Here is a 13598-nt window from a genome sequence, read left to right on the forward strand (position 1 = left end):
TATGCAAAGAAATGCCACAGTTAAACAAACTGAAACAAAGCACAGTGATTCCAAACATGAAAAGAAATCAGTAAATGAACACGCCACGCGTGAGAATCACGAGCCAAACCACATTTCATGCAGAAAGAATGTAAGAAAATTATGCAAGCTTAACTATGCGACACACAGGAAAGGCAAAGAGCAACATAACCATCGGGCACACTCGAGGTCTCAACCAAAATTCTAACGCGTTGCACGCGGAAGGAGAAAAAGCATGGTGTGAACACCGGGACACACCCGAATGTCTTTAACCGATGGTGGTGTGAACACCAGGACGCACCTGAATATTTTTAACTGAAAGGGTGCTGTGAACACTGGGACGCACCCGAATGTTTTTAACCGAAGGGGGGTGGTGTGAACATTAGGACGCACCCGAATGTTTTTAACCGAAGGGGTTAGTGTGAGCACCAGGACGCACCCGAATGTTTTTAATTGAAGGGGGTGGTGTGAACACCGAGATGCACCCAAGTGTTTTTAACCGAAGGGGGTGGTGTGAACACCGGGATGCACCCGAGTGTTTTTAACCGAAGGGGGTGGTGCGAACACAAGGACGCACCTGAGTGTTTTTAACCAAAGGGTTGGTGTGAACACTAGGACGCACCCAAATGTTTTTAGCCGAAGGAAGTGGTGTGAACATCAAGACACACCCGAATGTTTTTAACCGAAGATAGTGGTGTGGACACCGGGACGCACCGAAGTGTTTTTAACCAAAGGAGGTGGGTCTAACGCGTCTCACGCGAGAAGAGAAAGAGTTGAAGAATGTGATTCGAAGGGTATGAATGATTTTACCTGGAACTCTTCTGAATGAATCGTGCGTACAATGTTGTGTATGTGAGAAGAGACTTAACAAGTGCGATATAATAGGAATGCATGTTGTATGCAATATACACAACCGAGATACAATGTTAATGGCATGTTTTATGCGAAAAACAAACTATTGAGATACAATGTTAATGGCATGTTCTATGCAAAACAAAAGCATAAGCATATTCTACGCATGATTGATAATGGGAGCATATTCTATGCGAGATTAAAAAATGCATGATTCAAGCGTGAATGCAAGACACGTATGCGATTCCCGTGAGATACATATCTTACAACAACATATGTGAAATGCAGCTTCTATGCCACAAAGTGAAGTGCATGTTCCATGCAGCAACGAATAAGAAATGCATGTTCTATGCCAGATATCAAAGCATGATTTGACGAAAACAAACTCGATAGCAACTTTTGATTCACCTATCAGAAAAGTTACAATATGTTTGAAAGGATACACCTCGTTCATGTTGACAAGTGACGAGCATCGCACACCGAAAACACAGTTTTGAGCTTCTGTAAAGACATTCTAAACTCAACAGTGAACAATCCCTTCAATTCTTGGAAACCAAGGACACAAAACAGCATCAAGCACCCAAGGAAAGATGCCATCCACCTGCCGGCCGTGAGGGAAGGCCGCCAGCCAGGTGCCGGCCAACGATAAGCCTTGTCTGCCATCGATGAGCCTTGCCTGCCATCAATGGCAGAAGGGGGGTTTCTTGGTCATTTCGGTTCAGGTCTTTAAATACTAGCCACTAGGGCTCATTTCCTCACACCCCCTTTTTCGAAAATTAACTCCCTCCCTCTCTAAACACTCCTTCTTTCTAGATTTTCACTTTCTACACATTTTCCAACGCCCCACGCGAATTTGATTTGCTAAATCCTCTTTGTTCTCTTCTCTTTGAACCGATTGAAACTTGATTTCGGTGCTTCCTTCCTCATTTCCACCATTCTACGCTCATTCCCCTTGAGTTTCTCTCAAGTTTTGTGCACTTTTCTCGGCTTTGACTTTTTCCAAGTTTGCCATTTTTCTTCATTTTTCTTCACTTTTCACCCATTTTGCACCTATGGAGGCATCATATGCTTCACCAAGTTCGCCTGCGGTGCACCGGAGGGCCTCCTGCTGAAAGAGCCGAAGTCTCACTTGTCGGCCATTGCTGTTGAGGTAAGCACCCTATTTTCATGTATTTCTGCCCTTAGTTACTTGTAATTCCTGCATTTCCTTGTATTCGGATCCATCTGATTGCATTTGATACACTGTCTTGTATATGACCATGCACTGCCTTCATCTGATTACATTTCATGCACTGTCTTTATTTGATGCATTTCATGCACTGTCTTCATCTGATTGCATTTCATGCACTGTCTTCATCTGATGCATTTCATGTACTATCTTCATTTGATGTATTTATCTTTTGCCACAGGGAAAGTCTTGCAGGCTATGGTGCTACGACTGCTTGAAACTGGTATGAAGAGCTCCTAGCTAGAGTTTGAGATATCATCGACGAGGCGGGCTTTAGCCTCTTCTGCTCTAGCTTGACCCGGGTCACCGCCAGCCGTCCTCTCCCAGGAGCGTTGGTGGAGAGGTGGTGGGATACCACAAACTCCTTCCATTTTTCCACCGCATAGGAGATAACGATGACTCCTTACGACTTTGCCATGATCATCTGCTTAGACATAGGGGTTGATCCGATCCTCATCGATACAGATATAGAGGAGTAGGAGGTGGCTTGGCTCGAGCTACTCGGGGTACATCCACCTATATACCGGATGGGGATGGTCAAGTACACTTGGTTCGCTGAGCGATTCAGAGGGACTAAGCTCGAGACGATAGAGGAGATCGAGAAGTACGCCAAGGGCTTCTTGATGTTCGTCTTTGGTACCACCTTGTTTTCAAACAGGTGGACTACCATTGGCATGTATTTGCTAAGTGCGATGGTCTTGGGTTCGCTTCTACGACTGGGGTGGAGCTGGCCTTGCCACACTGTATGGATACATGAGCTCTGCCTCTCGTCTGTAGGGAGACTTGATTGGAGGCTACTGGCGAGCCTGGGAGGTACACATCTCAATTTCTTCTTTGCACTTTACAGAATCTGCTTTATATCTATTTTAACACATGCTTTTTGCTTCACATTTCCGTATTTTCCAAACACTGTTCATGCACTATGCTTTTTGTTTTACACTTTCTACATCTGCTCGATACTATACTGATCACATACCACTGCATTTTCCCTGCAGCTATGGGTATACGCATACTTTCTGAATCTTACCCAGGAGCCTGTAGTGGAGCTTCCATTGACAGTCCCCTATTTACGAGTATATGACAGTCAGCTTCGCCGTAAGATCCACAAGCCTTTCACATTCTTTAGGCGGTACTTCGACACGGTAGCCGCCCATGAGGTAATCTGAAACACAGTCATTTCATTTTTGCTTTGAAACTGATCACTAAGTAACTGACAACAACTAATAATCTGTACAACTTCTATTTGTAGATCACGTGGCAGCCATGGGCCTTGATGCCAGGAGGGTGCGGGACCAGTTTGTTGGTGCCTAGGCTGTCTCCTGCTACCGCATTTTGCTTGAGGCTCCGGTTAGTCGGGCTTGGTTCTTAAGTGAGCGCTTCATGCACCAGATTATAGGTGTGCTGGACCCAGTCGTCTCGATGGCTCCACTAGAGTCCATGGGGTCCACAGAGAGCCTATTTACTAAGGAGGTCATCTAGTTCATGGTGGGCCTCGACGTTGACTTCTTCCGAGCAGAGGGTAACTATGTAGCTTTTATCCAGACATGCTTGATGTCGCCTCTGACCGATGTTCGCAGAGCTAAGGAGGCGAGAGCTCCTGCTACGAGAGCGAGGCCTAGAGTGACCCGAGCGAACAGAGCCCGTGGCAGAGGGGCTATCTAGGCGGGGCAGAGGACCGGCTGGCCGGAGCTGCCTTCTTTACTCACATGTTGGCGGTATACTAGGGAGGCATACCAGATCCCTATTGAACCTGGGACAGTTGGGTATAGATACATCAAAGCTCATGACGCACCCCTAGTATGTACGACATTTTTAGCTTTTCCTTTTTTTTTCTAATATTTGTTCCTTCTGGACATTGATCATTCCCAATGCATTTGTAAGCACCCCCAGGGTACACCGAGGGCCTTCTCGAGCTACTGGCTTTGTTCGAGAGCGTGATATTGAGGAGGGAGGCACTGCACAGTTTCTACGGTATTCAGGTAATTTCTTCAATTTTACATTCCAGTCATCAAATTTCCACTGACACACTAAAACTGACATGAGAACTTCCACACACTGCACTGATACACTGCATCTGAAAAACTGCACTCACATACCGTATTCATATACTATATTCACATGTTGTATTCATACGTTGTATCTGATTTCTGTATACACTCATTCTGCACATCATCCAGCACATCATGCTTGCATCTGATACCCATGTTGTAACTGATATATGACAACGGTCTTTTCAGGTCCCACCCATGTCGATGGCACCAGCAGCAGCTGCAGCACCTACACCAGCAGTACCTCCTCCATCAACAGGGAGAGAGAGACAGGCTCTAGCGCACAACTGAGGCAGAACTAGGGGCACCCGAGCCGAGAGCGGCCCTTCAAAGCCCATTCTGAGTGATGATGATACTGAGACGAGTGACTCTGAGGCGGTATCGAGTCAACATTCAGATTCATCTGAGAGCGGAGGTGATGACACTGGCTCGGGTTCCGGGAGTGGAGACGACGCCGAGGCGAGCTCTGGGGCAAAGAGCGGAGATGGTACTGGCTTAGACTCTGGTTCAGAGGGAGATTCAGGCAGCGGTGCTGATGGAGACAGTGCCCCAGAGTCCTCTCCTCCGAGGAAGAGGACGAAGAGGACTTCTCGAACCTGAGGTAACCAGCGCTGATTTTTTATATTTTTGCTTAGTTTCTTTTTGTTTATAGTTTTAGCACATTGTACAGCTTCAGAAAATTTTTATTTGCTTTAAAAACTCATACTATACTTTTGTAAAAACAACCCTGATTCGAATAAAAACCTGTTTTTCTTTGAAAAAGTGTTGTATTTTGTATCATGAGCATCACTTAGCATGGAATGGAGATTGAATTTGATAATGAAAACCAAATACTTGTATTGGGACAACAGTCTTAATCAGGTAATGAACCAACCAACAACTGAAGAAAAAAAAGAAGAAGCAAAGTACTACTCGATAAACAAAACGACTACAACTCGATAAACAAAAACAACACAAATTCAACTCGATTAGCAAAACAAGACAAATAGAACTCAACAAACTAGCTAAAGCCCAAAAAGACTCAAAACAAGACACTAAAACACAAAAAGAGCAGAACAAAACACATGCTTTCAGCACTGTTCAGCACAAAGAAGGATAGCAGGTCAGAATGAGAGACTGCTGGCCATGAGTTGTGGTTGTCAGCCATATGCCGGCCATGAGAGAGGGTCTGCCGGCCATCTATGAGCCTTACCGGCCACCTGCCAGCCATCAATGTGCAAGATATTCAAATTGTTGATACCTGGCTTCCACTCACTGCCTTATCTTTTACAAAAGATTGAACTTCGTAGTTTCTTCATTTCAGTTGAAAATTCCTCACAAAATGGAGCCATTTATTTCCCAAAAAACTCTCGAATTGGATTGCGACTTTGGATGGCTCGGAAAAGGTGAATTTCTGGGGTTTCGGCATAAATGCACTTTTCTTGCTGAGTCATTCTCTGCTTTGTTTTCCATTCCATCATGCCGCGGCTAGGTTTTGAAACCTGATTACACACGTCTTTAGCTTCGGGGGACAAGAGATATGCCCAACAATTGAAGAATTTCAAGTGCTAATGGAGTCCCGATGCGATGAGGAGATCATACCTTAACCCCGCTTTGGCCACATCTAAGCTTTGGGACAGATGTGCGGGCTTACTCTACACGAGGCCAATCCTTGGTTCAAAATGGAGAGCTAGACATTCCCAGCCTGATCCATAGATTTTCTGAAGTCAGCGACTGAGGCGATCTTCTTTGGCGGGGTTTTCGGCAACACGCCCTTTATTTGTTTATGTTGGCTCATTTCCTTCGTGCCCCTAGTTTCGGAGGGTCTAGCATTCGGCTAATTGAAGTGGCCCGAGGTTTGAAAGAGGGGAAGAGTTGCATTGGCTTAGTGTTGGCCGAGACTTTGATGGGCTTAGATGCCTTTCATCAGCGAGAGACCACCAAATTCGTAGGGAGTCCACTACTTCTTTAGGTAATGTTTCCCACCATTTCTAATATGTGTTTCTCACATCACTTGGCATTCATGCTTTGTTTTTCTCTCAAAGCCCTTTTCTCACTCTTTTCTCAACACACACCTTTCTATTCGTTAATCTGTCTTTTCTTTCATCCTTCCCCAGATATGGCTTATGGACAAGCTGAAGGTAGTGGACTCTTGCCCTGCATACTCAGCCCGAGCATACTTTTTCCGCAAACAGCTAGTGGATTTCCCGAATAAGGGATGGTGGTGGCACTAGGTGTGCAACAAGTTTGCTGCTGACATTACTTGGCGTTGCCTCTGGTTTAATCTGCCTGAGATGGGCTACAGCATTACTCGACAACCTGGCATTCAACTGATTGGCCTGACACACTGCGTATTCTACTTTCCATTCTGGTTCAGGCGTTAGTTTGGACATGACCAGATTTGCCCAGAAGAAGGGGTAGAGTGCTCGGTTTCATTCCCCATCCGAGGTTCACAATTGGCTAGGTACCCCGCTGCTTGGAGGATGAGAGAGCTTCTGGCCCCTGCCCCTAGTTTCAATTGCGCCCTTTCTGGCGAGTGCTTGACTTGGCTCGAAAATGAGGCATGAACTGGGCCCACTTTGGTATCAGATGCTTCCATAAGCACAAGGAGGGGACGTAGGAACACCTGACTCAACTATGCCCCTAGTCTATTTCTTTGATCTTACTTTTCAAGTTTTATAATTGTAATAAAAGCAACTTTGATTTGTATCGAGAGTTGGAGAAGTTTGTATTGAAATCAATGAAATTGAAGTTGTGAGCACTGAAAATTTTCATTATGGTCCAAAAATAGTAAGTTGTAAAAGGTCAAATTTGAGCAAAAATCAACTTTTATCAAAACTTTTCAAAACCATTTTCGATAAGGATCACAACTTGACACGCACGAAATCTATCCTTGAGATGTACAACCTCGAATCTGAAGATCACAAATTGCCCCTTGATTGAATAATGTTGCTCAACACTGTAACTAGTTCTCAGAATAAAGATCACAACTGAACTCTCAAATAAAGAACGGACAAAGATGACCTGATCGACATATGGACATGACAGTTGATTTGGAGGTGTTTAAGGCCGAGCTTCAAGAGGAAGTTGCCTACGTTTCCCAAAGATGGGAATCAGGCCTTACGTAGTTTGGTTCGGATTCACTCGACTATTCTCTCCTTTTGCGCTCTAACTTTTGCCAATGCCGCCTTTTAGGGTTTTTAACCTTACGAGCTCAGGTTTTCTTTATTTCTATTTTTTTGTGCTCTGAATTTTGCCTAGGTCGAACTTCTGGGTTTTCGACCAAGCGAGCCTCTCAGGGATAGTATTTTTTCAACTTGTCAATATTGGTCGGTTGGAAAAATTCTAGGCCATCCAGGTTCATGAGAATAACAGCTCCACCCAACCAGATAGTTTTGATGATGTAAGGACTAGTCCAATTGGGTTTGAACTTGCCCCCAGGGTCATGGATGGGAGTTCGGTTGTCTTTCAACACCAAATCCCCTTCTTTGAGATTCCTGGACTTAACCTTCTTGTTAAAAGCCCTGGCAATCCTGCATTGATAACCCTGAACATGGTATAATGCTTTTAGCCTTCTCTCATCAAACAATATTAGTTCTTCGAATCTGCTCTATTGCTAGTCCACCTCTGTTATTTGACACTCAGCCATGACATGCAACGATGGGACTTCTATTTCGATTGGCAGAACAGCTTTCATCCCATAAACAAAAGAATAAGGAGTTGCCTCAGTAGACGTTCGGATCGAAGTTCTATAGCCCTAGAGTGCAAATGGCAATTTGTTTGGTCAATATCTATAAGTCTCAACCATTCTCTGCAGAATATGCTTGATGTTCTTGTTGGCGGCCTCAATAGCTCCGTTGGTTTGCGGCCGGTATGTAGATGACTTATGAAAAGCCACATTGTATTTCTCCAACATGCCGATCACTTCTTTCTTGAAATGGGAATCATTATCTGATATGATCTTGTTTGGGACTCCATATCGGCAAATGATGTTGTTTCGGATGAACTTAGCCACATGCGCTACTTTTAACACTACATAAGACTGAGCTTCCACCCACTTTGTGAAGTAATCAATTGCCACCAGAACGTATTCATGCTCATTTGACCCTTTCGGTGTGACTGCGCCAATAACATCAATTCCCCAAACTGAGAAAGGCCATGGTGAAGTCATGTTATACAGCTTCGACGGCGGGATGTTCATGCGATTGGCATGAATTTGGCATTTGTGGCATCGTCGAACAAAATCGATACAATCCTCCTCCATAGTAGAGCAGTAGTAACCTAGCCTGAGAATCTTCTGGGCTACCATTACTCTGTTCATGTGTGCTCCGCACTCTCCCCGATGGATGGCCTCTGTTAGGTGCTTTGATTCCTCTGCTTCAACACACAACTTCTGTATTCCCAAATGGCCTCTCTTGTACAATTTACCTCCGCAGATGATAAATTGAGCGGCCATTCGATGTATTGCCCTTTTGTCTTTGGCATTTTCCCCTGGTGGATAACTTCATTTTCCAAGAAGTTCCAGATATCATAGTACCAAGGGTTTTGATCTTGCACTTCATCTATTGCGATGATAGTCTCGTAGGCCGGCGTATATCCCTGCTCAATGATGATCGGACGCATCCAGACTCCAAGCGAGATGTCTATCATGGATGATAGAGTTGATAAAGCGTTAGCGAACCTGTTGTTCTCTCTTAGTAGATGTGTGAAAGTCAGCTTCTCTAACCTAGGAATCAGAACGTTTAGGGTTTGGTGATAAATCCTCATCTTTTCTTTTTTGACCTTCCAGTCTCCATTTTCTTATGACACAACTAGGTTCGAGTCCCCGATGGCGCCCAACCTTTTTTCCCTAGTTCCAGGGCGGCTTCCAAACTAGCGATACATGCCTCGTACTCTGCTTCGTTATTGGATACCTTGAACCAGAGCTTGAAGGCTAAAGGTATATGGGAATTGTCAGGTGCTATCAGCCACACACCATCCCATACCCATATTGATTAGACGCTCCATGAAAATACATTGTCCAAATCTCTTCCTCGACTTGCAGAATAGCTTCATCTGGGAATAGATATTCTACTGCTTCATCCCCTCTACTGGATGATCTACCAGGAACTTTGCTACTACTCTTCCTTTGACCGACTTGAGAGTAACGTACTTCAGATCAAATTCAGAAAGGAGAAGCAACCAACGGGCTAGCCTACCCGTAAGCGCTGGTTTCTCAAAGAGATATTTGATGGGATCTAATCTCGAAACCAGAATTATGGGGTGATCTAACAAGTAGGGCCTCAACTTCCTGGTAGCCCATACCAAGGCTAAGCAATCTTTTTCCAGCGAGGTGTAACGGGTCTCATAATCCAACATTTTCTTTCTCAAATAGTAGATGGCTTTCTCCACCCTATCCTCAGATTCCTAAGCAAGCATGCATCCTATTGTTACGTCTGTTACTGACAGATACAAAATCAAGGGCTTCGCCGGCTCTGGTAGCTATAACACAGGCAGATTCTGAAGGTACTGTTTGACCTGCTCAAAAGCGAATTGACATCGGTCATCCCATTGGAACTTCTTTCCTTTCTTCAAGAGACCAAATAGTGGTTCACAAGTCAAGGTTAATTTAGAAATAAACCGTCTTACGAATTGCACTTTACCTAGAAAGCCTCGCACCTCCATTTTAGTCCTTGGTGGTGGCATTTCTAGGATGGACTTGATTTTGGAAGGATCTACCTCGATGCCCCTCATGTGATCAAGAAATCCAGCATTTTCCCTACTGTTATGCCAAAAGTACACTTCTACAAATTCAACCTCAGTCTGTATTCCTTGACCCATTGAAAGAATTTTTCCAAAGCGGTGTAGTGGCACTCTCTTTCTTTGGATTTGACAATCATGTCGTCTACGTACACCTCGACCTCTTTATCTATCATATCATGCAGAATTGTGGTCACAACCTATTGATAGGTAGCCCCAACATTCTTCAGCCCAAACGGCATCACTCTGTGGTACTAGCTTCCCCACTGCGTAGTGAAGGCGATTTTCTCTCTGTCCTTGGGTACCATCAGAATCTGGTTATATCCGAAAAATCCATCCATGAAAGAGAGCAATGCATGACCTGCGGTGAAGACTACTAATTTGTCAATGTGTGGTAAGGGAAAGTCGTCCTTCAGACTGGCTCCGTTCAGATCCCTAAAGTCTACACACACTCGAATTCTATAGTCTTTCTTCAGCACTGGGACGATGTTGGCCAACCAAGTTAGATAATCAGATACTAGCAAGAACCCTATGTCTATCTGCTTGGTGACGTCCTCCTTAATCTTCAAAGCCCAATCCGGGCATATTCTTCACAACTTCTGTTTGATGGGTCGGGCCTCAAGGTCAAGAGGGATTCGATGATGTACAATCTCAGGATCGACTCCAGACATATCTTCGTAGGACCACTCAAAAACATCTTTGAAATCTTTTAATAAAGCGACTAAGTGCTCGCGCTCCTCCGAAGACAACATGGACCCGATCTGGACCAAACACGGATCCTTCTCAGTATCCACATTAAAATCAATGATTTCATCAGCAAGGGGTTTTACAAACCTCTCATCCTCCCGATTAATCAAAATTTTTAAAACTAGAGGAATTCTTTCCACATCATTTTCATTAAAAGTTTGAAAATCATGATCAATGCAATAAACAAGAGGCACATAGAAATACTCAGAATCTGCAGTGGCATTCTCATTCAAAAGATCCAGCTTATCCAGTTCCTCGGTTACAACCGACTTAAAGGAAAAAGAAAAGGACGACCTGGACAAAACCTTGGCATTCGGGTTATCACCTCCAGGAATGCCGGAATCTGACTCAAAAGCACCGGAATTTGATTCCGACTCCACAAACTCTGTGGAATCAGATTCTGGCTCACTACCCGACTCAGAATTGCTAGACAGGTAGCCCTCCTCTAGCTGCCAAATGAGAGATGGTGCATCAGATGCATCCAGAATGCTGCTATAAGGGTTCACACCCGGTTGGTCCCCGATCACGGAAACAGTCAGGTTGTCCCCCAAGCTCTCTAAGTCGATCGGAGGATCCGAAAGGAGACATGCCAATGTTGCCCCTACTTCAAGTTCGTTGCTGTTGGATTCACTTTCTGTGCTTTTTGCAGCTTTAGCAGTAGATTCAGCCTTTTCCTCTGTATCACAGTCTTGCAGTTGGAAGTCAAAGAAAATTTCAAAGCCAGGAACCCGCTGCTACTTGGAGTTGAACCAGGGTTCAAGAAAATCACAGAATGGGAAGTCTTCTTCCTCCCAAACAAAATGACCATTTAGGGTTCCCTGGATCGGTCTGTGTACAAGCTCATAGCGCTTTCCGATCTGCTTAGCTCTGGCTCTTCTCGCCATCTCTTTTCTTTTCCTAACCCAATCCTCTTTGGTGGGCGTATAGCCAAGACCAAAGGCATACGGGTTATGTCGCACATCGGCCAATGCAGTAACGCCGTTCCGACCACTTCTTCCTAATCCCATTCCAGGCATATACTGTAGCTTGTTTATGAGGTATACAGATTGGGCACTGAAATACAAGACCTCATCAATAGCCAAAATATTTTGCACTACCCGACCCTCAGCCAAGGTAAACCCCAAAAGAAAAACATCCTATTCGCCATGCAGAATCTCCAGCATAGGTGTAATGACTTCCAGCGGATGATGAATAGAGGAATTCCCAAAGACTATGGCCACCTCCTTCCCATGGGGGTATTTTAGCATATGGTAGAGGATAGAAGAGACAACTTCTACTTGGTGCAGTTAGGGTCGCCCAAGTAATAAGTTGAAAGTAGCCGAAACATCCAGGACATGGAACTCAATATCCTGTTGAGCTGGACCAACCTGCACTCTGATATGTACTGTTCCCATCACCTGTTTGCTCATATTGTCATATACTCAAATCACCTGGGCTATAGGCATGAAATCAGCCGGTTTCAAGCCAACAGCATAAGTCCTGCGACAAGGACAAACGTTGATTGCTGACCCAATATCAACCAATACCACTGGTACCCATTTTTCTCGGCACTCCACTGATATGTATAGAGGCTTGTTGTGTGTAGAGCCTTCTGGCGGCAGTTCCTTGCCCGAGAAGGTCAGAGTCGGCATAGCACCTCCCAGGGAAGACTAGTTCAACTAGCTGTTCATGAGTAGTTTCAATGGACAATTTGGCTTAATCCATCGCTAATAGCACAGCTTGTCGGTCCACTCGAGAAGCCATGAGAAAGCCCTAGATCGAAATGTTGGCTTGAATCTTCTTCAACTGTTTCAGCACAGCCTCTTCCTCCAATTGCTTTTCTTTCTGTTTCTCAACTTCTTTATCCTTCCCGGATGCCTCGGGTTGGTCCAGATGCAGTGGTTTGAAATATCGGCCACTTCTTGTCATATGGTCGACCTCTTCCACATGCCAAGTGTTGTCAGGAAGGTCCAATCCTCATCGATATAAGCCAGGTGTAGGTCGTCGCCATCCCACTAGATTCCTTCGGCAATCGGCAACCATTTTTCTAGCTCTGTTGGGATTATCTTCTCATCACAAATCTCCCCCGCAGGGTATTGGGCTTTTCTAGATTTTCAGTTGTTTTCACCCATTTCTTGCTCAAAATGGTCCAATGCGTCTTCTTGGTCTGTATGTGCAATACTAACAATGCCCAGTTCCTCAGCCAATTGTCTTACACCAATGTTTTTTGGGAATTTACTCTTCCCATCAACCATTCCAGCCATTGTTGCGGTTCCCGCTTTCTGTTCTTCTGGATTCAATTCAATTCCCTCATCTCTATCGGGTTCATCACTTAGCCACCAAGAATTGTCTGTCGACCCGTTCAAATCAAACCAATCAATATGCACGTTCCCTTGATCTTGTTCATCAAAGAACTGTAAATTGTCCATGTCCTCCTCTAGGTTGGCTAGATCATGTAATCCTTGACTCGGGCCATCCACTCGGACTACACTAAGCTCCATCTCAGTCAGCAACACTACTTCCGGCTTGGCTTGATTGATTGGCACAATATAGCAGCACGGGTTGTACATCCCTTCAGATAAGTCCTTGAAGCCCTCGGGCAATAGACTGACATTTTCCACCAAGGCCAACCTCCCTTCATCTACCATTGTCACCACCATGGGTTCGGGTTGGAGTGTAAATGTATTCATCATGCACAAGTTCGTGCTCTCAGGGATGAACAAAACCGGTTTGGGTAGATGAGAAGGGGTGATATATATGCTAGGGTCATAAGGGATGACCAGTGTATGGATGAGTTTATATGTCGGGGTAGAGGGACTTGATTATGTGGCGAGAGAGGATTTGTAGTGACATTGGGTTTTTGGGGAGGTGCTATCACCTTATTGTTGATGAGATCTTGAATCTCATGACACAGCCTATAGCATTGATCAGTGTCATGACCGTGCTGCTGGTGAAAGGCACAGTATTTGGCTAGATTGTGTTTCGGGAGAAGAGGATCGAGTAAAGGG

Source organism: Camellia sinensis, chromosome 10, assembly GCF_055761805.1.
Source record: "Camellia sinensis isolate YWXY chromosome 10, ASM5576180v1, whole genome shotgun sequence".
Lineage (NCBI taxonomy): Eukaryota > Viridiplantae > Streptophyta > Magnoliopsida > Ericales > Theaceae > Camellia > Camellia sinensis.